We start from the raw sequence: 27,544 nt of genomic DNA, 5'->3' as shown, positions 1-27,544 counted from the left end.
AATCAGAGAAGTTAAATTCTACTGCAATTTAACTTAATATTTCTATCAATTTGGACTATTCATATCTATTAGGTTTATATTCTCTCTTATAATCAAGCCGTATCATTTTCTCTTATATTAAAACAAATGAACTAATAATGTTTGATACCCATATACATGAATGACAAACAACAATGTTGCTGTGTTGAACACTGTAGAGGCTCAAATATTCACAGAGCTCCATAAGTGTAATTATAGTATCACTCTCACCATTTCCAAAGACAAAAATGCCCACTTGAAAACATTTCATGGGTCAAAGAAGTCAAATAAAAAAAAAAAATTCCATGTGAAAAGATGTGGTAACTATAAAAGCATCTAGATTAGCAAAGAATCTCTAAATGGTCAAGTTAAACAAGACACAATTAAGACTAATTTGGTTTTCTTGTTTGCAGCTGATAGAAAGAGGATTTCAAATTAACCTATATTATATCTAGTATTATTTTCAAATGTAAATGGTGTAACCCTTTAAGCTCAATGTTGTTAATTTCGTAAAGTAATAAAACCACTTATTCTTTTGCCAGTTCCTATGTTCTAATTTTGCACACCTACCTTTTTGCTATCTGCAAAAACAGTTTCACCATGGTTAAATTTTTTAAAGGGACAGTACATTCCCTTTGTCATTTCAGTAAACATACATAATTTAGAACTTCCATGGTCATAATAAATTGGCCTGGTTGCCACTCGACTCACGGTCGAGTGAAGCCGGCTCTGCTCCTAAATTTTAGTAGATGTGGCTATAGCACAAGCCAGGCGTCCAGGATATTTACCCTAGGGGAAGGGTTCCATTTGGATGAAAAAGAATGAGGAGAGCCTTGTTAGACTACCTGGTGAAGACCTCTTACTATTTTTCCTAGGATATGGTATTCCCAGTTAATCTGCTGATTTGTTCCTTGGCTTTGGAGGAATTGGAGACCTCAGTGTAATGCACTTGCCTCCATTCCCTTCATTTTCAGAACGTCATGGTTTCCTTGACATGGATTTTTAGCTGGAGCACTGCAGGTCAGTTTCCTAGGCTGGCCACCCATCAGGCTGCACCCGTGGTGTTTGCAGACTCTTCCCCGATACATCTTCATTGGTTGTTCTTGACAAATTTGTGTCCCCACACTGTACACAGTCTAGGAAAAAGACATCAGATTATTTGGATGCCTTTCTACATAAATGAAAATGTCTTTGTTACCTAGATTTTGGCCAACCATACTGACTGTTGTTCTTCTTTGCTTCTGGTATTTCTTTTTGAAGATATTTTGTGTGTGAAAACTAGTCTCGAGTCACAGAATTGTGTGTAGTCTACCTTTGTCCAGACATCAGTGGTTTGGCCCTGCTATACTGTTCATCGGTATCAATTTTCCATAGCAGGTTCCCTTCAGCACATTTGTTCTGGGCTGTACATGACAAGTACAGTGCAAAATATAAACCAGCTGTATTATTGCAACTTTGAATTGTATACATAAAATTTTACACCCGGCACAGTTTTTGCATCTTCTTCGATCCTGTCCATCAACCTAACTGCTACAGAAATAGTATCTTGATCATATATGTATGTCAGCAGCAACAAGGTAAACTCCTGCTCTTCTATTGAGCAGGAAAAGAGCTTTATGTGTCTGTTTGAGGGGTTTTAAGGCAGTTTGCATTCCAAATTGACACTTGGGTGTAAAGGTTTTAGGATTTCAAAGATATTACTGTAAGGGCAAGTTTATGGGTTGGGCGTGGAGCACTTCCCTGTGTGAATTATTGTCGATTGCCTAACCTTGCTCTGTGACTGGTGGAGCCCTGCTGGAGTGCTGTAATTCTCATGCTCGACAGGAGGCTCAGTGTTATCCAAATCCCAATGGTACTCAACTGAATTGATGAAATGACCGGGAAGGCCTAATTAAAGCTGTTCAGCTCAAATGTATTGATGTATTACATCTATTACGGCTTGGTTCAATAGGTCCACCCTGTGAATGCTGCCACAGCCTGTAAAGCAAACTAAACAGATTGAATAAATAATGCTGCAAGGGAAGGAGAAAGCAGCAGAATCAAAGCAGCAGAGCGCAAAATGCAACAGGGTGACCTATGAACTTTTTATCATATTCCTCACCATAAATTACTTTACTCTTTATTGTTTTTATATGTTGAACACAAAAGAAAGAATACTAAGATTTAGAGTAATTTTTTTGATCTATCACAAGAGCTTTAGTAAACATTGCATGACAATGTGCATAAAATCAATGTGGTTTTGCCTGACTTTTCTTCACAATTCATTGTTAGAATCTAGCTTTTTCTTTGGCTTCTGATTCTTCTGTGAATCATTTTTTTTTAAACGTACAATCTACCATCTTTCTTTACTTTCCCTGCCCCAAGAGACTTGTTAACTCTTTTTGTGTTCTTTGCTGAATTTAAATCATTTCAGATTTCCATAATTTGTATATTGTCCTGGGCAATAACTCTGATTATGTTTGGTAATGAGTTGTTCCAGATTCTGGTTCATTCCAACTTGGAGATGTCTTACTCATTCATATGTGACAGTCGATGTTATTTATATTATTCTGTTTACACTGTCAGACAGAATAGTATACTTGAGTTGCATTAACAACTTGCTAATGCTAAAACAAAGGAAGGATAGTTTTCTTAAAACATATGCAGACTAAAAGTTATCAAAGTTTTTTTTCTTTTATACAATTAAATTTTTTTAAATTATAGGAGATGTTGTCTTCCAAATTTATTTTCTGCCACTGAACTCACACTGAACTTCAGACATACTTTTCTGATTGCCAACTTGACATCTCCCCTTAGATGTTTAAAAGACATTTTCAACTGAATGTTTAAGAGTTAGCTCCCAAGTTTTCTCCCCCGACTCCTCATCCAAATCTGCTTTTTCAGTTTCCCCACCTGAGCAAATAGCAATTCCTCTTTTCCACTTGCTTAGGCTCAGAGTATTAGTGACCATGGACTATTCTTTCTTTTGTACTTCTTATTTTATGTACCAGCATATCCCATTAGTTTTACCTTCTAAACATGTTCTAAACTCAACTACTTCTTACTGCCTCCATTGCTACCGTTCTGGTCCAAGCCTTGATTACCTGTTATTTGGATTTAGACTGTAGCCTCCCAGATAGCTTACCTAACCCTTTTTGTATGCCCTTCTCATATTAGAGATGTTGAAAGGCTAAAAACCACATTTGCTAGACCCCCTTGCAGTTAGGTGTTGGATCAATTAAATGGACAGAGTGAGATTTGGAAGACGGAAGTTGGGCAGATACCATATCCCCTTCTGCTTGAGTTATTTTCTGGGAAACTAGCGAAGCCATAGATCTCTGAGTTTTCTCCACAGTAGAATTTCAGAATCCATTCCCCAGCCTCTCCCATGATAAGTATCGGAGCAGTGTTGGTTGTACAAGATAGCAGTGCTTTATCTGCCTTCCTGATCCCTTAATTTTATTTTTATTTTTATTTATTTTTATTTTTTTAATTTGACAGAGAGAGACACAGCGAGAGAGGGAACACAAGCAGGGGGAGTGGGAGAGGGAGAAGCAGGCTTCCCGCTGAGCAGGGAGGCAGATGCGGGGCTCGATCCCAGGACCCTGGGACCATAACCTGAGGTGAAGGCAGACGCTTAATGACTGAGCCACCCAGGCGCCCCCTGATCTCTTCATGTTAGTTGTGAGTGTCTGTTTGCCAGTTTCCTGTTTGGCCAGAGGAATTCTTGGGAGCAGCAGTGGGGTTGTTGATCCCATTACAACCTCAGGGGTGACCTGAGAGTAGGTCAACTGATTGGTCATTTGTCTATTTTTCTGTCTTCATTTCTGATGGCCAAAGCTACATCAGTTTTATCAGATCCTCCAACAATTTTGTAAGCATTGTACTCTCTATAGAAATATCCTTAACATAACTATAATAGTATTCCTTAACTCTTATTCACTCTGTGATCTTGGGAAAGTTAATCTCTTTAAATCTGATTATCATCACCTGTAAAATGAAAATAATAACAGTGACTACACCATAGCTTATTTTAAAGATTAATGAAAAAGTTTAAAAGAGCTTAACATGTGCCTTGGTATATGGTGTGCTCAGCAAATGTCAGCCTTTGTTATTGTATCTTTTTTACCCCACTGATGAGATTTCAGCTCTAGCCACAAACTCCAGTTGCCTGGATTATGGGAATAGCTTCTAAACTGCTTGTTTATACTCTTGCTACTTTTTAATCCATTGTTTTCTTTATAATCAGAATGAGCTTTATAACTTGAAATTAACCACATAACATACTTACTGTAAACACTTCAATGGCTCCTGATGTTCCTCACTACAGAGCTCTAAATACTTAGCAAAGCTAATTTTACCTTCTATTATCTGACCTCTGTTTATATATACCTGTTATATATTCATCTCTTGCCATTACTTCCCCATTGACAAACCATACACCATTCTACTGATTTGATCCTTGCTCTCCTTTACTCCTAAGTTTTCACACAGCCTTTGCTTAGACCTCTCCTGCATTCCGTTTGCTTGGTTAAATCAGATTCCCTCTTTTTTTTTAATTATTATGTTATGTCAATCACCATACATTACATCATTAGTTTCTGATGTAGTGTTCCATGATTCATTGTTTGCGTATAGCACTCAGTGCTCCATGCAGAACATGCCCTCTTCAATACCCATCACCAGGCTAACCCATCCTCCCACCCCCCTCCCCTCTAGAACCCTCAGTTTGTTTCTCAGAGTCCATAGTCTCTCATGGTTCGCCTCCTCCTCCGATTTCCCCCTCTTCAAAGTTCTTGCCCTCCTGCTATCTTTTTTTTTTTTTTTTAACATATAATGCATTATTTGTTTCAGAGGTACAGGTCTGTGATTCAACAGTCTTACACAATTCACAGCGCTCCCTCTTTAAACTTAACAATAGAGTTCACTTCCTCTAAGAAGCCTCCCCCCAGTCATGCATCATTCTATCAGATTCTCCTCCTATGTGTATCCACAGCACGCTATCCCTCCTCTATCATTGCATGTGATAGGATAACAACAATAGCTAACTTTTAGCTGTATTCTATACTAGCATGAAAACTATGTAAATACATGTTCCATGTTGTCTGAAATAAACCCTCGGGTCCTTATCCAAAATCTGGCATATTGTAGCTGTGTAACAACTATTAGTAAGTGTAATTAAACAATAATTAAACAATTATATTAATGTATTAATAATTGTTATAAGTGAGATCTGAAACAAAATAATAATTTGGGGTTCTGTATTAGGTATGTATATGTTTTAAATTTTATATTTTCTTGATTAATTAATACTTTAGTCATTATATAATGCCTTTGTCTCTTTTAATGCTTTTTCACTTAAAGTCTATTTTTTTCTGGCATTAGTGAGCCTCCTAGCTCACTTTTGGTCACTAGTTGCGTGGAGTATCTTTTTCATCCTTTCACATTTGCTGGTCTTTCTTCTGCTTCAAATATGTTGATAAACACATGTAATGAATTTTTCATTTCAGTTATGAAAATTGTAAGCTCCCAAATTACTGCCTATTTCCTTTTAAAATGTATATATTTTATGGGGTGCGTGGGTGGCTCAGATGTTTGAGCATCTACCTTTGGCCCAGGTCATGATCTCCAGGTCCTGGGCTCGAGCCCAGTGTCCAGCTCCCTGCTCAGTGGGGAGTCTGTTTCTCCCTCTCCCTCTGCCTTTCCCCTTGCTCATGCTCTTTCTCTTTGTATCTCTCTGTCCCAAATGAATAAATAAAATCTTTTAAAAAAATAAATAAATGTATATATTTTTACTAATATTTTCTATTTGTTGAGACATCATTCTCCTAGTTTCCTTTAGTTCTTTTTCAATTATTTCCTTTTGTTCTCTGAGCATATTTAAGACAGTTGATTTACAGCCTTCATCTAGTAAACCCAATGTCTATCTTTTGTTAGAAAAATTTTCTGTTAATATCTCTTGTTTCCTTTGAGTGATTCATACTTTCTTCTTTGTTTCATACAAAGGCATATTGACGATTTTATTTTTTTAAAGATTTTATTTATTTATTTATTTATTTACTTAGAGCAGGTAGAGGGGCAGAGGAAGAGAGAGAGAATCTCAAGCAGACTCCGTACTGAGCATGGAGCCTGACATAGGGCTTGATCTCACAACCCTGAGATCATGACCTGAGCCAAAATCAAGAGTTGGATGCTTAACTGTCTGAGCCCCTCAGGTACCCCCATTTTGAATATTTTATGTGGTAAGTCCAGAAACCAGTTTCTTCTCCTTTCTCAGGGTTTGTTTTTGTTACTTGCTATCATTTGCAGTTGTTTGCTTAGTAACTTTTCTAAACTATTTTTTTAAACTGTATTCTTTGTCATGTGTGATCTTTAATGTCCCAGACCCTTTAGGGTGCAGTCAGCTAGTCTATTGACAGCAATTTCCTTAAATGGTTGGAACAAACAACAAACAAAAACCAATACTTCCCTTGTCTTTTGCAGCTTGTTTCTGTGTTGTGGCACTTCTTCAATGCTTAGTCATTTAGACATTTAGAGTTCTGCCTTCACATTTACTTCCTATTTGTGCCAAGCATAAAGATCAGCTGGACTTGAAACTCTCGTGTCTTCTCAGGTCTTGTCTGAGCAAGTCTCCATGCCTGTTCATTCATCTAACATTTCAGATTTCCTGTGATATGCAAGAGAATTTCAAAGCCCTTATGTCCAAAGTAAATCTCCCCCAGCTTTTCTTCCTAGGCTTTCAGCATGTTATTGTTTGTCCTTATCTGTAATCTTGTGCCCCAGGTGGCTGTGGCTTGTTCACTTGTCTTTTAATATTTTTGAGTAATGTTCTCCATTTAGCTGCCTTTTTACCTGGAAAGAGTTCCAAGTTAGGAGAAACAAAGACAAGTGCATAGCCCTTTAAGGAACTCCCAGACAGTTCTAAATAGACACAACTTTTTTTTTTTTTTTTTTTTTTTTGAAACAAGGTCTGCTCTGGTCCCTCTGGGGGATCACACACCAGGAATGTGTGTTTTCACACTGGGAATATGGGCTGTATCTTCAAGAACACAGTCATGGAAAGCATAGGGATAAAGGGGGTAAAACTATGTTAAAATGTCACACAGCTCTCCCACAAGGTTGAAGCTGCCTTTTTCTTGATTCCTCATTTTTTGTTGTTGCTATAAAACATCTATCATTTTCCAGAATTCTGACAAAGTTGATTGTAACAGGTTTTGCTTTTTTGGCAGGGGGGTGTTGTATTGAAGTTGGCCTCTTAGAATTCCCTAGTCTGTCATTTTTACTGACATCGTACTTATGACTTCTTTTTTTAATAAAGATTTTATTTATTGGGGGGGCAAAGGGAGAGGGAGAGAATCTCCAGCAGACTCCCTGCTGAGCACAGAGCCTGACACAGGGCTTGATCCCACAACCCTTAGATCATGTCCTGAGCTGAAATCAAGAGTCAGGCACTCAATCATTTGAGCCACCCATGCGCCACTCCCACTTGTGAGTTCTTAATAACTAAATCCAGTCTCAGATCTCTAGAAATCTGAATAGTATTTGACATATTGACCATATTTCTCAGTTAGACCCCTAGCTCCCACAATAGCAAAATATATATATATATATATATATATATATATATATATATATGAGCATTTTCTTCCCTTTCCTCAAATCAATGTACTGCAAAATGCTAATTTTCTTTTACACTACTTTCCTGGATCATTAGATTTTTTTTCATTTATTTCTCTATTTTGTCTGTCTTATCACCATAACAATTTTAGCCTCTGTCCTGAGAAGTTTTAAATCTGTGTCTTCCTGCCTTCCTTCATTTCTCCTACTATTTCTCCTTTCCTCTTCTGTTTATTTCCTCTTCCTTTTTCCATGAAGATTTACTACACATCTCATCATTGTCAAATATTATACTAGACTCTAGGGATTCATAGATAAAATCAGCCTCTCCCTTAATTAGTTTGGAGCCTAATGAGAGATTTAGCAAACAGATAATTTTAACACTATTTAATAATATTAAAATAGCAGTGATTACAGGGTCTCATAAGAAGAACTCATAAGGAGAAACACATGTCAGGAGAGTAAGGAAGACCTTAATGAGAAAGTACTAATGGAGCCAAGTCTATAAAGGATAGATAGAATTAGTGAGAAGAGATAGAGTTACAAAAAATAGCATATATAGAGGAGTCCCATGTTGTCATTAAATTGTCATTGCACAAAGTGATACAATATAGGAAGAGGCAATAGCTAGGGCTAAGAGGTTGATACTTGGTTGCTGACTTTATTGTCTGCAACTCCATGGCTTTCCATGGTTTTACCCTAGCCACCAAGGCAAATTAAATTACTTCTTCACATGGCTTCCCATAGTATGTTCTAGATATTTCCATATAATGCTTTATAAGTAGTTATGTATATATCTATTTCTCCTTACTGAGACCAAAGAATCCCCAGAGACAGGCTCAATTTAATTTTCTTTCTGACTGTATTCCTCAGATAATTCTCTGGCACAGAATAAGTACTCTATAGAATTTGTTGAATTGAATTCAATCTATGCATTTTGATATCCATCCTCTTCCATAAGATTATAAACTACATTTGCAACCATTTGCCAATTGGCTCACTGATAAGACAATCTCAACATGTCAAAGTCCAACCTTATTCTTTTCGTAATTCTGAATAAACCACATCCCCTAAACTTTTGATTTATGTGTATGTCACCACCACACTCTCAGCTCCCCATCCTTTTAATCTTAGAGTGATCATTGATTTCTTCCCTAAAAATGCTCCATATTGAATTAACACATAGCTGTTGATTTGACAGCTAAAGTGAAATCCTGAATCTACTTATATTTTTCCCATTTTCTCACTGCTTCTCAGGGTAAAATATTTAAGCCTGAGACATTTAATTGTATTGTTCATTGATGACAACTAATTTTAAACCTTGAGAGTAGCTAATGATAAAAAGAATAAAGAGTCATTTTAAAGAATATTGGCACAAATTTTAATGAGTAGAGATTGTAGTAAAATTTAGGTCAAATTCAGAAGCTGAAATTTTATATGTAAATAGAGGATAAGTGAAGGAGACAATGGGAATATATATGGCATATCTGGGGAAAAGAGATAGTACGATTTAATGGATGATAAAAGTTTTACATTTTTATTTTGTAGTAAGAAAAAATTACTTTGAGGGAAATCATGGTTTATGCAGGATGTATATTATGTTGAGAATGTATTGGAGTCAGAAAAATACTAAAGATTATTATTTTTATATATTTTTTTTAAATCAAAATTCTTTTCCCCACCATAAAAACAATGTTAGAAATAGGAATTGGATTCCTTGACTAGTTCACAATCTTATTTAAACAATTATATGCCTAGAAAATGAGATTATATACACTGGTCTTTAGAACACTTCAAGTAGTTCCAATGTTGACAAAATAGTTTTTTCATAGCTCTTACTATTTAATAATTTGTAACTCTTACTATTTAATAATTTATTCTAGTGGTCTTGTTTTTCTTTTGTCCCAAGTGGGATTTAGAATGACTGTCTAAAACTCAAAACAAAATATATCCTAAATAATAACAAAAGAGCAAAATATTGTTCACAATGTAAATCAGCTATTCTAAGAAATTGTGGTCTCCAATTATGCTTGTTTCTTTAGAAGCTAAATTCATTTTCCATCACTGTTTTGGTTTAACATAAAGAAGATTTGTATAGGGTTGTGATTTCTTATTATCTACTAGACTTTGTAGATAACTCCAACTGTAATATAAAACAAAGATGAAGTCGGTAACAGAGTTTAAGCATTTATATGTGCTTAATCTATATACTTTTCTATTTTTCAAAAACTTTTAGAATAAGAAATTGTAGAATGGGAACAGTTAGGAAGTTTCTTAAGTATTTGCTTCAGGAATGCAAGTGAATAAAGCCAAGACATAAATTGACCATAATATAGATTTTCACAGTCACTTAAGGCTTGTTTCAATAGAACATCTTGTTGAAATACTGATTGAACATATAAAAATAATGAGCTCCATGGTACTTACACTATAGAACTCTGAGCTTTGATCAAGTGAGAGGTGGTTACAATCTGTAAGTAAATATAGGAAAAACATAATTTATATTGTGTTCTTTGAGACTTTTTCCAGGTAACACTAGATTTGAATGTTTGATGTTTAAGTTGTAAAAAAACTATGTCTGTAAGCATAAATTTGTCATATTTTTCTGTTTTTTTATGTTACTTATATATTAAGTGATGTGTGTGTATGTGATAGGTGCATACACTTATAGCTTGTAGCATTTACTGCTTTGTTACATTGACATTGTTGGCATTTTTAAGTAATATATTTGCCACCATATCTATGGAGAGATTGGTGATCATGATTTGTTACAACTTAGAGCTCTGTATCTGCTACCTTAGCCATGAACAGCTTTTTGGGTCATTGATATTGCTTGCCACTGGAGCTGTACGATGACTTCCAATTACTATCCTGTATAATCCATTTTCTTCCACCTGGCTTTCCCACCTACAACCTTCTCCCCTCATTCTGTAATGTAGTATTGATTGACTAAAAGCAATTCCCACAGTATGTATGGTCCATTTTCCAGCCATGAAGTGAAAGTCTTGTTCACTTTCTGCCAAACTAACCCATGAACAGAGTGTCTGAAAGCAGTTCATTTTGTTTCAAATCTTGTATGATGTAAATCAAGTTTGGGGAAGGCCCAACATACTGAACACTGCTCAGATAGTTTGTGCAATAGGGCAGCTATGTGATTTGGGGGGAAACAATATTCCTCAGGCAGACTTTCTAGATCTATAAAATGAGAGTCAGACTAAGTAACTCTGAGATTCTTCCTGACTCTGACAGATTTTAGGAATGTATTAAGGACTGCTAGACAAATGAGCTTATGAATCAATACAATCTCATATAGTAGATTTTGTTAAGCGAGAAAATTCTAGCATAATATTCCTCATAATATTCCCTGCTTGAAGATAGAATATCAAGCAGTATGGCAGTGGATACAGTGTGTGGTGTGAGACAAACCTAGCTTCGAATGACAACAATTAAAAGCTTTGTTCACTTAGTCAAAATACTTAAAATTTTTGAAACTCAGGTTTTTCATCTGTAAGAGAGAAATATGTAAACTTTGCAGATTTGCTTGGCAGGAGTAGAAATAATATATGTAAAGCTCCACTCTATTTCTGGGATATAATAGAAAGATAATATAAAATAAATTTTTAGTGATGTTATCATATTTATTTGTGAATATAGTCACCCTTTAGAGCCCACAAGAATTCAGTCCATATTTAGCATATGACTAAATAGACCTAAGTGAGGAAGACACCTGAAAGCAATTCAACCCACTGCCATTGTTAGATAAAACTGACAGGCATGTAAATACTGGGAGTTAAGAGATAATCTACAATATCCAGATGTCCAGGTTACTGCCATAAAACTAGGTGAAGCAACTCTTAATAATTAAGTAGCTAGCCACTATCGCCAGCATATGATGTTCTGCTCAATTCCATTTAATGAATGGTTCTTTTTAAGATTTTATTTATTCATTTGAGAGAGAGAGGAAGAGAGAGAGAGCGCATAAGCAGGGGATAGACACTGAGCCAGGAGCCCGATGCGGGACTTGATCCCAGGACCCTGAGATCATGACCTGAGCCGAAGGCAGACGCTTAACCATCTGAGCCACCCAGGCACCCCAGTGAATAATTCTTAAGTACCTACTATGTCTTAAGTTCTGGGTCCAGGAAAATAACAAAATCTCTGTTCCTGTGATCCTTATTCTAATGGGAGAAGATAAACTATAAGCAAATAAACTAATCAATATTTAATAAGCTAGCTAGATGGAGATTTGGATTAGGAAGAAAAATAAAGCAAGATAATGGAGATACAAAGGGATGGAGAAGAAAGTGATATTTTAGGTAAGCTTTTCAAAGATGCTTCTCCAATAAAGTGATTTGTGAGAGGAGATTCAAAAGAACTGAGGGGACAGTCACATTGCTATCTGGGTGAGAGCATTTGAAGCATGGCAGAGAACAAAGGCCTTCAGGCAGGAGAATCCCTAGGTTGTTCAAGAAACCACAGGATGTAGAAAGAATGAAAGAAGGTGGGCGATGAGAAGAGGTAAGGTGTGTATGTGAGTGGAACATGGTAACAAATTAGGATTTTACTCCAGGTGAGATGGGACACTGGAAATACAATTTTTTAAAAATATTTTATTAATTTATTTGACAGAGCGAGAGAACAAGCAGGGGGAGCAGCAGAGGGAGAGGGAGAAGCAGGCTTCCCGCTGAGCAGGGAGGCAAACGTTTGGCTTGATCTCAGGACCCTGGGATCATAACCTGAGCCCAAGGCAGATGCTTAACCAGCTGAGCCACCCAGGTGTATTTCCAATACAATTTTAGAGATTAGCAGCATATAGATAATATTTAGACAGGAGATCACCTTGGGAGTAAATGAACACAGAGAAAGGAAGTCTTAGAATTGAGTACCTAGGTAGGTCAGCATGGTTATTCCATTGTTATAAAATATCATAAGTAATATATTACAATATAATGTGTTATAAATAATATGTTATAAAATGCTTAAAATATTATAACATTTTATGAGTTTCAATTATTGCAATATTCTCTTCCTCATTTCCTACTATCAATATGGTAAGCACAATAGCCTTGGCGATGTCCTCAGTCATGCTTTACAGATGGGTGGAGTGATTGCCTTCAACTCAAACTGCTTTTAAATGAAGAGCTGGGATCTGAAGCCAGAAACTCCACTTTCCAAACTTCTCTTACCCTAATATGTGCTTTTCCTAATAGGCTTCTAAAGACCCTGTTCTGAATCCTCTGCCCATTGGCTTTGGAAGACTCCTTACAGACTGCCACAGCTCTTCTAGTAATGTGGTCTCAACTGTCTTTCTGATCTAAGAAGAAGTGAAACAAAGAAGAGCATGACTAGAAGTTGCCATTATTGTTGGAAATCAATAATGAAGACTGGTGTGGTCCGTACTTCTGGTGGAATGGGTGAGATTGCAACGCAGTCTAAGGGTACCAAGCCTCATATCAGAAAACCTAAATCTCAAATCTTCTTTCAGTTATTTTCTGGCTTCCCTTGAGTAATTCACTTAAGTTCTTCAAGAATTAGTTTACTCCTTACTGAAATGCGCATAGCAGCCTAGTTGTTTCCAATGTTGAGATATTGTCAAGTAAAGCACTTTACTTTACATGTGATGTGATTGTTAATAATTCGTTTATACAAACATAGAACCAAAGAACTCTAATAAAAAATAAGCTGTTTAGATTGTATCCTAAATTAAGTATATTTAAATACATTCATATAAATAAGTAGATCTCAGAAGGACAAAAATTTATCTTACCTCTTATGGAATATCTAAAATTTATTAGTAAAGCTTCTATTGACATAGCTCAAGCACACTTAATTTGCAGCCTCAATTGCACTATCGGTGCTTAATGTATTAAAAGTCATGTTTTGCCTCTAAGTCTTCTAAGTAGTTGTCCAAAATATATGTATTATTTTGATATAGATAGCAAGTAAAAAGTTCTCTTGGTAAGACTGTTGATGTAGAACATAATATAATGTGATCAGTACAATAGAGGATGATCATCAAATAATAAAATTTAAAAATATCCATGGGGTTTTTAACTAGTAAGTTGAAATTATGACCAAATAAATAAATAAACCTCTCCATAACAAATACTTTTCTTTTCAGTCCTAAAATAAATAAATTCATAGAATGATCACTCAATCAAATATTCCTAATAACTTAACAGTTTTTAAATATGGTCTAAGTCATCAATGTACGGTTGCTTTGTTACCAGTGGAAGAGTCTGCAATGTGTGAGTGGAGGTCTCTGTCCTTGGATTTCCCACAAGAAGATTTATGTGGGGATCTATACTGGAATAAAGACAGCCAGAAGGAAAGTAGCAAGCGCAAAGCAGTTTATTAAAGTGAAAATACTCTCTCAAGGTGGGAGAAGGGCAGGTTCCAGGAGGATTGGCCCCTAGGTTGTTTTGGGATTGGATATTTGTTGCATCTCTCTGAGCTGGGAGGAGCTGTGACAGTTCAGTGGCGTGCTCTCTGATGGAGGCTGCTTCCAATCATTTGGGGAACTCCTCCCACCGGCTGGGAGGGGGAGTTTTTGACCCTACTAAGTTTGTACCTGAACCTTCATGGCAGCCTTTCTCCACTGGGGAAAGGGGTGCTATACCTGTAATGCAAATGCACTATAATTCATCTAGGGGTTACCCTGGGGCAAAGGTGGCAGAAAAGAGCATATATTCCACACCTGTGGCTCTTGATCTGTCAGCCATAGGTTAAGATATTGTGCCCTTGGTCCTTCAATGTGTAGCTTATTTATCACCATCCTCACCTCCAGTTTAGGTCTCTATCATTCCTCTTCAAGGACTTGGGATTTGGCCTGGAGGCATTCCTTCTACAGCTCAGGTCTAGCTTCTATCTAATGGTCTTTATAATCTCACTTACATAACTCTGAAATGTAATGTATATTGTTAATATACTTCTGAAACAAAAGAATGAAATTCAAATGAAATAATACTTCAGGAAAATATTTGATTATAATTAACAATTCTTTATTAATAATCCTGGATTAGTTTGAAATTCAGTTATCTTTATGTTAAGGATTTTCCATTGCTTTTTCTAGATTTCATCTTTACGCTATCTCTGGCAATGTTCATGAAGCGAGCAGATTGAAAACCTGAAAACAATCTATTTCTGTTTAATACAAATGCCAATACAAATATATATTCATTCATCATAAATATTTATGAGTGTATGCCAGTGCCAGGCCCTCTGATAGGTGCTGAAGGTATAACAATGATCAGAACTGGCCCCGAGGCCACGTATATTGTCTGGACTAGTGTCTCTTAAGCTTAAATTTGCATCAGAATCACAGGGGGACCGGATGAAATGCAAATGATGATTAAGTAACTCTGAGGTAAAGCCTGAGATTTTGTGATTCTGACAAGTAGATACTGCTGGTCCTTGACCACATTTTGAGTATTAAAGGGTCAGAAAATTGAAACATCTGCTTTAACAGTTTTTGCAATGGGCATTAGAACCAATGTAGTCATCCATATTTTCACTGTCTTGTAGACAAAGTAGGGAGGGAGGGGCTGGAAGTAATTTTGCTGGCAATGGCCCCTAATAGGACTTTGAGAGTCAGAAGAAATGGTCTCCAAAGGTATCTTTTATATTAGAACCAGTTCATCTAAGTGTATTTTAATCTTTCCAAACATACCCAATCATCTATACAGAACAAGTGCTAAACATACTAGTAATGGCTGATAGTCACCTAAATCAGCAGATGATTTGCAACTTCTGATATTTCACAGAACACTGCCTGCATTGGAGAGGGGGAAAAAGACATGATCTTTTGTCAAGATGCCTACTGATAGAAGTGGACTAGCGCGAGTCACACATAAAACATTTAATAAAGCTTTCTTGTGACAGAATTTGGGTCCATATTTGAAATTTCACTGAAATTTAATTTCAATCAAGTAGACTTTTCATAGGACCAATGTCATCTATATTTTAAAGACTGATATGCTTGTAATCTTTATATACATTTTAGTTCAACGAGGAAATCTTTTGGAATTTCTGATTTCCGGGTAACGATTAAAAAGGAAACAATGATGTACTCCCTTTTTTTTGTTTTTTTTAAAGATTTTATTTATTTATTTGACAGAGAGAGAGACAGCGAGAGAGGGAACACAAGCAGGGGGAGTGGGAGAGGGAGAAGCAGGCCTCCTGCCGAGCAGGGAGCCCGATGCGGGGCTCGATCCCAGGACCCTGGGATCATGACCTGAGCCGAAGGCAGACGCTTAACGACTGAGCCACCCAGGCGCCCAACAACGATGTACTCCCATGCTGAGACTTTTCTCACAGTTGTTTGTGAAAATAAAAACAAAAGGTCAGGCAGTACCCACATGGCAGCTTTAGCAGCAGCAGAGTTCGCTGGGGAAATGTGCTTAGAAAGAAGCACAGTGGGTGTGCAGGTCTCCGATACTTACAGCGTTCTTTGGTGGCCCTCAGAATTCTAGCTGGGCCAGATACAGTGACGACTGACAGATTTTCAGGAGTTTTGCTACCAGGTGGCTAAACGCAGCCATCAGTGAAAATCCAATTACATACTACATAAACAGAATTACGTTTCTTTCAAAGCAAAGGTAATAAATACACAAAACTCATCTTTTCCTATTCCTCTTCTACATTTTAATAATACCCGTGTTTTTGAAGTTTTTTAGGTCTCTCATATCTGCATGGTGAGAATACTGGGTAATTGTGTACCATCAGTATCTCTCCCCCCCTCCTTGTACAGTGACATGTAGGCCACTTGAAGTCACCGGTGTTTGTAACATTTACACCATGGAAATTGGCACCGTACATTATAAGTCACACAGGATCGTACCCTGCCCCAGAGCTGGCTGTTAAACTTCTACCGGCATACCACTTGCCAGATGTCAGTTTGGAAGAAAGGGTTTCAATCCTGGAGGTCTGGAAACTTCAAACTACATGATTTGGGGAACGATGTTGGGGTTTGGGGCTGATGGCCAAGAAAGAATTCTTGAGGTATTGTTGGTACAAAAACGTGGTTTTATTAAAGTACAGGGACGGGCGGGACAGGACCCGTGGGCAGAAAGACCTGCCCTGAGGTCATGAGGAGTGGTCCATTATATACTTTCAAGTTGGGAGGGGGTTAGGGACAAGTATTTTGGAAACAAGGGGGCTGGCTATTGTTAGGAAAAGGTCATTTATTACTGTTTACTGAAAACTCAGTCATGAGACCCTTCACATGTATACTGGTGGGTCATTTGCTTGGGGAATGACTGCCAACACTATCAGGGAGGGGCAGAGATAAAGGAAGTTTCCAAAGGAATTTTTATATGTTAAAGTAGACTTACAGGATCCCTGGGGTCCAACCAAGATGGTCTTTTGCCCTTAGCAAAGTATTAACATCGAGGCAGCTGAGTTCCTAGAGGAAGGTCACTCTGCCTGTTTCAAGGACTTGTCAATGGGCTGTTAAGTAGTCAGGCAACTTTTCTTTTGCCTTTGTTGCCCACATCATACTGACTCTGCCCTTGTGTGATTAGGGGCCCTGATATTACAACATGATCTGACAAAGCCTTGCGTACAGTTGTGCTTTAGGAGCTCAGCATTCACCACCGGAAGGAGTACCAACTACTTCCCTCACAGAGCAGTGCCACTAACCTTTGCAGTTGACTAGGTTCAGCTGCATTAAGTACTACTCAGTAACTAAGGAGCTTTTCATGAACAGAATTCCTCTTGGGGTGCTAGATTTCCATTTATCACCCTTCAATAAATTAACCTCTACAATTCAACCATCTTTAAAATATATATATTTTTTTGTAAAATGAGATTTCAAAATGGAGCAAGCAAGCCTGAGTCTCTTTGAAAATAGCAACTAATCCTGGTTCACCTCAGTTCAATCCCTGTTTTGCATAGAGGACCTAAATGAGAGCTGTACTCAGTACCTTTCCCCTGTATAACTCTGCCCCCCACTTTTGTTTTCCTCGGAACAGGAGTCAGGTTTTTACCTGAATCTGTGTCTCCTGAGTTACAATTCTCCTGAATTCCAGTAAATGACTGTTTGCTTAAATTTTTCGGTGACTTCTTAGTTGGTCACACTTTTCATTTAAATAGGTAATATGGGGGGCGCCTGGGTGGCTCAGTCATTAAGCGTCTGCCTTCGGCTCAGGTCATGATCCCAGGGTTCTGGGATCGAGCCCCGCATCGGGCTCCCTGCTCGGCAGGAAGCCTGCTTCTCCCTCTCCCACTCCCCCTGCTTGTGTTCCTGCTCTCACTATCTCTCTCCCTCTGTCAAATAAGCAAATAAAATCTTAAAATAAATAAATAAATAAATAAAGCTAGGTTAAAAAAAATAAGTAATATGGGTTAAATATGGTGATAAGTGTAATGAAGAAACGGAGTCACTTTTCAGGATGTAACACATTGGAGATCTTTTTGAAAAGGCATGAATTTTGATGAAGTTTGTATAAATTAAAAAAAAATTTGGTATTACCTTTTAGAGTGGATTTTTTTCTTGTACAGGTATCCCAATATACAAAGAAATATGTACTAATACATCAAGTTTCTTTTTTTATCATTTTATCTGTTCTTTTATCTCTCTTTTAATTATACTTAATAGATGTATGCCTGTCTGGAATGGTTAAAATGAACTTTTGGGGTACCTTCCTGGCTTACCATTCTTACTCTATGATTTGTTAAGAATTACTATACAATCAATCTGTAAAATGGAGTTGGTTACAGTGTAAAAAAAATGCTTATTTCTTTGAATGTATCAGCCTAAAACAGTTTGCATGCGTGAACATTTTGATGCCTTTGAACAGACGGAGTCACTGTGGAGTTCACAGGTACATCTCTGGTACTAGCAGAGGAAAACTGAGCTCATTACCCAACTCTCTTCTCATGTCTTGGAAACCATAAAATATGATACAAATGTAAAACACAACTGTCACACTTATCACTGTTTATTAAGATGTAAGCTATTGAAAACTGCTAATATTTGAGATGAGTGTCTTGTCTAAAACTAAAAAATACTTTCAGGAAATCAGACTCCAATTCTATTTACATTTCATTTCAGTTTTAAACTGCATTAGCATTAGCTATTCTCCTATTCATTCAGAGAAGTAACAAATTCTATGCAATAAGAATGTTAATTTCCTCATAGTGTTGCTAATATATATCTGCAGGAAAATGGTATTGGTATTTTTCTAATCACAAAAGGAAAGCCTGCAAAAGTACCAGCACTTATTTCCAAAGGAAGTTGAAAACTATATGCAGGGCGCCTGGGTGGCTCAGTTGGTTAAGCGACTGCCTTCGGCTCAGGTCATGATCCTGGAGTCCCTGGATCGAGTCCCGCATCAGGCTTGCTGCTCGGCAGGGAGCCTGCATCTGCCTCTGACCCCTCCCCCCTCTCATGTGCTCTCTCTCTCTCATTCTCTCTGTCTCAAATAAATAAATAAAAATTAAAAAAAAATCTTAAAAAAATAAAAAAAACTATATGCATTTGTGAGATCCACTGAATAACAATTCTTAAAGGGACAACATATTTAACTGCCCGTGGGACCTGTGTGAAATGACAATGTAGAAAGAGATGTGCAGAATGAAGAGAGAGGAATAAAAGGTGAACAAAACTTAGTGCCAGGATTCACGTCCTCCAGGTTAGAGTCTGCCCTAATCTCTTCAAGTTGTATGATCTTGGGCAAGTTTTTACCATTTTATATTGTCATCTCTGAAGTGCTATCTTACTAATGGATTTACAGAAACAAATAAAAATTATGCTGTGAATGAGCTCTTAAATCCATGTGCTGTTAAACAAATACAGGAAGAGAAAATGTTTTTGTTGCTGTTTTATGGCTATTATATACTTCAGAGACCAAACTGCCAATTTTCCTATGAAAATATAATTTTAGGAGAATAAAGTAAACAGAACGTAAAATGGTCACTCATACTCAGCTAACAAGCCGATGCTTTCTTTGTTTATATCAAAGGAATTCAGAATCTCACAAATTCACCTGAAATGAGTCTCTTGTCTGTTTAAAGCAATCTGCTCATGTTTCACTGAGAACAATTAAATCCAGAGTGGAGAGGTTATCTGGCCAAGGACTCCCAGAGCGAGGGCTAGAACTCAGGACTCCTCTATCACAGTATCTTTCCTACTGCATCACGATGCCTGGTGTTATTTAGTACATAGATTAGCTGTCAAACAACAAAAAGTCTTTTGTCATATTAGGATTAAAGCAGCCACAATGTGGCTTGGAAGAAATCAACCGACATAAGGTGGAATCATCTGTGAAGAGAAAGAGGTCATTATTGGCTATTTCTGTGAGGTGGCTTGAAAGGAGGAGGGGAAGAATGTCACACTCTGCATGGATCCTTGAAGTTTTTCAGGATAACACTCCATTAACAATGACAAGTTGCCATCTGTTAGTGAACTCTTCCAGAAGAGAGCGAAAGCTCCCCAAGAACACTTTGCTACCGTCAAACTGATTCTCCAAATCCAGCCCTTGGTTTTGTTATATGTGCCAACAGATATCCATGGTCACTGGTAAACTTTCTCAGGGAACTAGGTAAGTGTCAGGGAATAAATTATAAGTATTTCTAAATTATAAATTGCTACCTGAAAGAAGCTGTCAATTACTCTACTAAAAAAAAAGCCATTTAAATTACATCAAAATAACTTTGCCTGCAAGTTTATCAAGCAGTGCAGCTTTTTGGTTATTCTTTACCACATTGTACATTTGTAGGAAGTGGTATGAGGCTGCACCTGCAAAAAAAAATGAAACTGAGCAGTTTATGCATTCCCTTTAAATTGTATCTCTTGCCAATGTCCTGATAAAGATAGGGGAAATACTGAACAGTAAATCTTGAGGACCTCTCCATTTGATGCATGCTAAATTTGAGAAAAGTCAGAAAAGGAAACATTTTTACCTTAGCATATTGACAGTTTAGAAGATCTATAAATCTTTTAATAAATAATATCTTCACCTGTTTGCATGTAGTTTTCAACAACTAAATACATAGTATATTTATTATTTTTTTCAAAAAGATACAAAAATCCCAGGTTTATAGAGGTACAAAATAATAAAGGTTTATGTGTGTTAAGAATGCATTTCACATTTAAAACACTAGTCACTAGACAGCAAGAATAATGATATTACAAAAAATGTACTCTTGGGCATATTGACAATATTGAATTTTAAATGAGCCCAGTGCTCCTGGAAAACATCGAAGGTTAAGAAATCTCCCGACCCTTTTGTATTCTAGGAAACATGTTACTGAAAAGAACCATCCTCCCCATATGACTTAGACAAGACTTAAGGGCACCCCACTTGCTCACCCATAACCAGGGAGGGCAAACATGGATTCCCCACATTCCCATTCTTTGTTTCATAAATGATTGGCTGAACTACTTGTTTCCAGGGATCAGATGAACAAAATACTTGTTAGCTAAACTTTGGTTAAAATTCTCTCCTTCTACCAGATTCCTGACCTTTTGCCCACTAGTAAGCTGAGCCCAGGACAACCCCGCCTAAAATAGCATCACCTCCCCAACCACAGCCTCTGAAGTAGGCTGGCCTCAGGGTAGAACATTCTCTGACCTACTATCTCAGCAGACCACCGTATCATCTATCCTCTCACTTCCTCACACCCTGATCTTTCTGGCTTTATTTACTCCTCCCTATGAAACATTTGTAGCCTAGTCCTTGAGATGCTTGCAGATCTTCTGGTCAGAGCCCTTCTCCCAACTGCAGTAGTCTCTCTGCCCCGCCCTTGCAATGTCCCTTGCCCTGCCCTGAGATGATACTTTTCAATAAAGTCTTCCCTACTGAGTCTGAATTTGTTTTTCACTTGACAATAGAATGCAATGAATATGAACTGCTTTGGATAGCTTTGGACAGTGACACTTAGATGTCCTTGACTAGAAAGACTAGAAAAACTGTTAGCCAAAATTGCCTCCAAACTTCGACCATTTTCATCTATTATTCCAGTAGTAACACATTTCTGTGACTTTTTTGTCTTTCTTTATGAAGGAATCATCAAGGTTTTGCCTGTAATGCAGTACATTTTTAACTTTTAACAAATATCCATAAAGAATAGAAAAAAAAAGTCATTTCTATGATTTAAATTTACAGCAGGTGATGCACCCATGTATGATTTTTTGAAATCACACATTTTAATACTTCATATAATTTCTCTGAATAAAAAAAAAGAAATACAAAAAAAAAATTAAGAAGTAACCCACATGCATTCAGAGCAATCTGAAAGAACACATGGGGTAAGGTGTTTCTCATCTTGGCTAAACTGAAAATTGTGCTTAAAAGAAATGTTTCTCCTTCAGATTAACAAGCAATTCTAGATGAACCATTTTAAAAGAAAACACAAAGTTCTACCTGTGACACCAGCTTACCAGAAACCATGATAGAGACTGCTATTTAATCTCCATGCTATGTTAATTAATAAATCAAAGGGAGAATGTGCATAATGATAAAACATTTTTAAGTGGGTTTCAGCAAGAAAATGGCAGCATGCTCCTGATTTTTTAGGCTTTATCTGATTCATTTGTGCTTGCTTCCACAATTTGTCATGGTCAAATTGAGTTTTAAAACTGTTCCCTAAGGTAGCTGCTATGTCACAATATTGACGTCCTTAGAGGATTTAATGAGAAGGTGCTAAATTTTAATATCAAAATCACTGGTGGAACTAATGATGGTCAGACCAAGAATCAGCCCTCATGGGCTCTGAGTGCAATTTAATATATATGCTTTAAGCACTTCCTAGTACCTGGCACTGTTCCTCTGTGAATTAACCATGAGAGAGTGGTTCAAACAAAAAGCAATAGTGTGTTAGAATCAATGCATTTCATTCTCTGTATCCCTACATGTACAGCTTTGGGGAGGTATTCTGAGAGATGGTGAGAAGAATGGAGATCTAAAAGTGATGTTCTTTTTCTGTCTGAACTAAAAAGTTCCCTAGGTCTGGGAAGGAGGATTCTACCATACAATAGCCGCCCTGCCCTTTATCCACAGTCTCACTTTCTGTCATTTCAGTAACCCACCCCGTGGTCACCCATGGTCCAGAAGCAGATGATCTTCCTCCTGACATACGATTAGAGTCAACAGCAGCCTAACCCACGATCACTAGTCACAATGCCCGCATCGTTCACCTCACTTCATCTCATTATGTAGTCATTTTCTCATCTCTCATCATCACAAGAAGGGTGAGTACAGTACAGTGAGAGATTTTGAGTGACAGAGAGTGGAAGACCACATTAACATAATTTTTATTACAGTATATTGTTATAATTGTCCTATTTTATTATTAGGCATTGTTGATCACTTACTGTGCCTAATTTATATATTAAACTCTTTTATAGGCACCTATGTATAAGAAAAAAATATATATATATAGGGTTCAGTACTATCTGTGGTTTCAGGCATCCACTGGGGGTCTTGGACCATATCTCCCACAGATAAGGGGGGACCACTGTACTGTATACTGAATGGGCTAATTTTGTGTTTTGAATTCTGATTCCTGCCATCTGTCTTGCTCACTGACTCTCTGCTTCTTTTCTGCTTGGGTAGACTTCCCAGATCAGTTCTCTTTCCTGCTGTTCAGGGCTTGACCCCCATCTCCTGCCCAAACATACACATTCACCTCTCTTCCTGCCTCAGGGCTCCAGAATACAGTTCTCTTTCCAGCTTCCTACTCCTGTTAAGCCTAGGCAGTTGTCAAGTTTGTTTCTTTTCTTTGAAACTGACCGCATTCCTTTTGAACCACTTACACAAGCTGATTAGAAAATGATTTGCCCACATACACTCTTTTCTCAATGATGCTACTTTGCTGGATATTCCAACCGCCTTGTTCTGATTCCATACCCCACTGGAATTCCGGCTGGTCATCATTTCCATCGTTCCTCTACTTTCTCATATTGTTTGATACAGTATCTGACTGATTTTCAAGTTTTAAAATTGATTGTGATTAACCTATAAATATTATATAATTACGACTATTTTTTTCTGAAGTTCAAGAATTGATTATCTTGGGAAATTTGTAAATGTTAAATAATCACCAAAAAAAAAGCCCCAGAAATCCCAAGGATAATATAATAATTTCTGTTCATTTTATTTAAAAAAAAATCTACGTGCAATTGCTATTATTGTTAGCAGTTTTCTCTTTGAATCTATGTAAAACAGTAAATGAGGTGATAATTTCTGTTTTGTTTACTCTAATCATTAAAGAATTATCTTTGAAATGTGAGACCGTAGATGGTCCTGTTTTTATTTTTTTTATTTTTTTATTTTTATTTATTTATTTATTTATTTTAAGATTTTATTTATTTATTTGAGACAGAGAGAATGAGAGACAAAGAGCATGAGAGGGAGGAGGGTCAGAGGGAGAAGCAGACTCCCCGCCGAGCAGGGAGCCCGATGCGGGACTCGATCCTGGGACTCCAGGATCATGACCTGAACCGAAGGCAGTCGCTTAACCAACTGAGCCACCCACGCGCCCTAGATGGTCCTGTTTTTAATTAACCTAAGATGATTAAAACTAGATGCTTTTTACATTCTTACCTGGTCTTAAAATTCATAAACAAAAAATCTTTAAAGAAATTTCTCCTAGAATGAGAAGCATCAAATAGTCATATAGGTGTGTATGTGTGTATTCATAGATCCATATATTTAGGATTCTGTGTTGAGACTTTTGGTGAGCTTCAACAGTAGCTTTGGGACATTCTGCGTTCGAAAGACCCATATAGGAATTTGGGATCCTACTTTGTACAATGCCAACTTTTATGGTGGACTTCCATTCCGTTTATTTCAAAATGCTGGTCCCTCACCACTTACTTGCCTTTGTACTGACTCCTATCTTACCTTGGGCCAGGAAGCACGCTGAGCAGCCTCGGCCAATGTGAGACCAAGGATGTCTCACAATCAGCTCTGCAGGAAGGACTGCATGAAATCGAGTTGTCTCCTCCCCTGGAGTCAGCTCCAAGCCAAGGCTTTGCTAATGAGCCCAGTTTTTGCCAGCACGCAAAATGCTCTGCTGCTGTTCCGCATCGTCGGCTGCTTTGTTGAACTTTTAAGTCCCTGTGAATTCCTTCTTCTTGTTCTTTTTTTTTTTTCCTTGTAAATGCTTTTCAGTTTTCTGAAATGCTGAATATTTTCCAAAGTCAATGAAGAATGTGCTCAAACAATCTCCTATTTCAAATTTTGTTTTTATAGGTTTTTCTTCTTTTTGGTGCCCGTGTCAGATTAAAGGAATCACTTTGTATCTACTGAAACCGTCTTACAAGAAAGTACACATGACAAAGAATTTGAGATTTTATTTGCATTAGCAAATAATGGTTCCTCATTGTTTAGCAAGTCTCAGTATCTCTTCAGTCTGTACCTTCTAAGTATGGAGTATTTTCACTAATTTTTTTATTGGTGACTAATTGACATACAATATTATATTAGTTGCAGATGTATAGCATAATGATTTGGTATGTATATATATTACAAAGTGATCACCACAAGAATTCTCCTTACCATCTGGCACCATACAAAGTTTTTATATTATAGGCTATTCCCTGTGCTGTACATTACATCCCCCTGTCTTATTTATTTTATAACTAGAAGGTTTTAAATATTCATTTATTTGATTATGTATGAATTTGATTATTTTTTATATGCTTGTCTCCTTTGGGGTTTTTAAGTCTATAAACCAATGTTGATGTTCTACCCCCTGTTTTTGTATCACTATTGTTTATATTTTCATTCATTTAATCAATAGATACTTATTTGCATGCTTATGCTAGACGATTCTAATGGCACTGAGGATACCATACAGAACAGAAGAGAATTACCCCCTCTGGAGTAAGCATGCACAGGAGTGGGGTGGGGAGACTGGCAATAAGCAAGATAGATAACTGATTAAATATAGAGCAAGTTAGATAGTAATAACTGATAAGGGAGAAAATAAAGTAAAAAGGGTCTTTTAGTCTTGAACAGTGGCCAAAGGTGACTTTTTTTGGAAATCGGTATTTGATTAAAGATCTTCAAGGAAAAGAATGATGGGCCATGCAAGTACCTGAAGAAAAACCCATGCTAAGTAAAGAAAACAGAAAAGACAAATGCAGTGAGGCAGGAGCATGCCTGATGTGTCCTGGGAACATCACGGAAGCCGCTGTGGGCGGAGCAGAATAGTTGAATGTCATGGAGCAAGGGATGCTCCATGCAAGGGATGCGGGGGCGTGAGGGGGCGGGGGCCGCTCTTCAATAATCCACATATCAATGATGGTAGCTTGGATTGGGACGTAGCAGAGGAGGTAGTGAAAAAAGCAGAATGCTAAATGAACTTAGATGGGTCAGAAAAATACTGTTTTAAAGTGGGCAGTAAATTAGAACATGGGTAGAGAAGAATAAGAATTTGATGTCTGTCATAAGATTTATTTCCACTTCTCATTTTGTACTAAGCAAACCTTTCTGTAGATGATGATCTTTTAATGTCTTCTGCAATATGCTGAAATTTCTATCAAATCAATTCCAAATTCAAAATCTCCTTATGAAAGTATTTATTCATCTCCACCTCTCTAATTTTATTCAGCTTATATTATATATCAAAGGTTTTCCCTCTATTACTTTTTTTATAAGTTAATAGCTACTATTAAATAGATTTAGAAATAAGTGTCCAAGAATACTACACTGCAACTTTGTGTTTCAGGCTGTTTTACTAATTTTTGCAATGCAGTAAACACTGAATGTTTATAAAGCACAGCCCCCCTCCATATTGATTATTAGGAATAGGACGGACTCCCAGGATTTTGGTCAAATCATAAAATTATCCATAAATGACAACAAAAACAGTGATTACCCCTATTTCCCAAATCATCTATTATATCAGATGAAAGTGCTATAGCCTAGGGAAGAAAGAATAGTGTGTGTGTGCGTGTGTGTGTGTGTGTGTGTGTGTGTGTAGAGGGAAGGGTTTTTGTGACTCATAGTCTTTTGTTGCATGAAACAAGCAGGTCTTTATATAAACTCTCATTTAAAGCTGTCACTTGATGGTTGCATTGCCAGTGTTCTTTGAAAAAAATCACATAGGGTTTCATAATTCCATTCTGAGAGTTTCAAGGAAAAGTTTTCCCCAAATGGAAAAATTATTCTATGTCAGTTTTATGTGACAGATGGATGAAAATATGCAGTTTCAATAGGAATTTCATTTTTTTTACTTCATAGGGATTACTTGTAAAATTTTACAGATCACTTCCTATGTATAAATGCTTTAAGTTAAACTCTAAACACTTTGTAGTGAGGAATTTTCTACATTGTTCCGTTATATTTTCAATTTCATTAAAAATTAAATATTTAAAAACATGTAAATGGTTGTGCTGATTCAGTGGTCCATATACTTGATCGTGCATCAGGATCACCTGGAGGACTTTTTCAAACACAAATTGCTGAGCCCCCTCCTCCAGAGTTTCTAATTCAATATGTTGGGGTGGGTCCCCAAAGTGCAGCAAATGTTTCTTCCATTGTTCACTGAACAGCATTTCAAAAGTCAGACCAACATCCCTCCAACAAAGCCTCATTCTTGACTTTTGCATCATTTTCTGAAAATACATTTTCAGTACACTACCCTGAATTGGGCACTGCCCTATAAAGAACTTGTGCTTGAAGCCCATATTCTCAAAGAATCCATTGTTTTTAGTAAATGGACTAAATTTAGACTGTGTTTTTGTTTTTCACCTCAGCAAGTCTGATTACTTAATTTCGCCGGTTGATACATAACCAGCGAAACTTTATTTTAGTTATTTTAGTCTGTTTCTAAGCATGTTTACAAACAAAGTGCTGTAAATTTGCCACCATATTTGAGCTACACTGCGAGCCAGAACTTAGAAGTTTTTACAGGGCTCGCTTGTCCCTCACCAAGTGGAAACTGGAAGCAAGGAGCTGAGAAAAATCTCTCTAAGGTG

At 37.1% G+C, this 27,544-nt stretch overlaps 1 long non-coding RNA gene across 2 annotated transcripts in view; it reads right to left on the bottom strand.

The window, feature by feature from the left end:
- Nucleotides 1-976: 976 nt before the first annotated feature.
- Nucleotides 977-27,544, bottom strand: part of LOC118009362 — a 117,505-nt gene continuing 90,937 nt past the window's right edge. Inside the window, exons 6-7 of one of the 2 annotated variants that reach the window (XR_004678898.1) lie at nt 10,042-10,085; nt 6,485-6,664 (exon numbers count right to left, since the gene is read on the bottom strand). This is a non-coding gene — a long non-coding RNA (uncharacterized LOC118009362). Of the gene's footprint in view, nt 1,155-6,484; nt 6,665-10,041; nt 10,086-27,544 lie in introns of those variants that run through there. The other variant, XR_004678901.1, reaches the window with a different exon arrangement.

Source organism: Mirounga leonina, unplaced genomic scaffold (genome assembly GCF_011800145.1).
Source record: "Mirounga leonina isolate KUSES-001 unplaced genomic scaffold, KU_Mleo_1.0 Mir_127, whole genome shotgun sequence".
Lineage (NCBI taxonomy): Eukaryota > Metazoa > Chordata > Mammalia > Carnivora > Phocidae > Mirounga > Mirounga leonina.
Note: the sequence above shows the minus strand (reverse complement) of the source record. Positions and strands in the feature narration are given on the sequence as shown.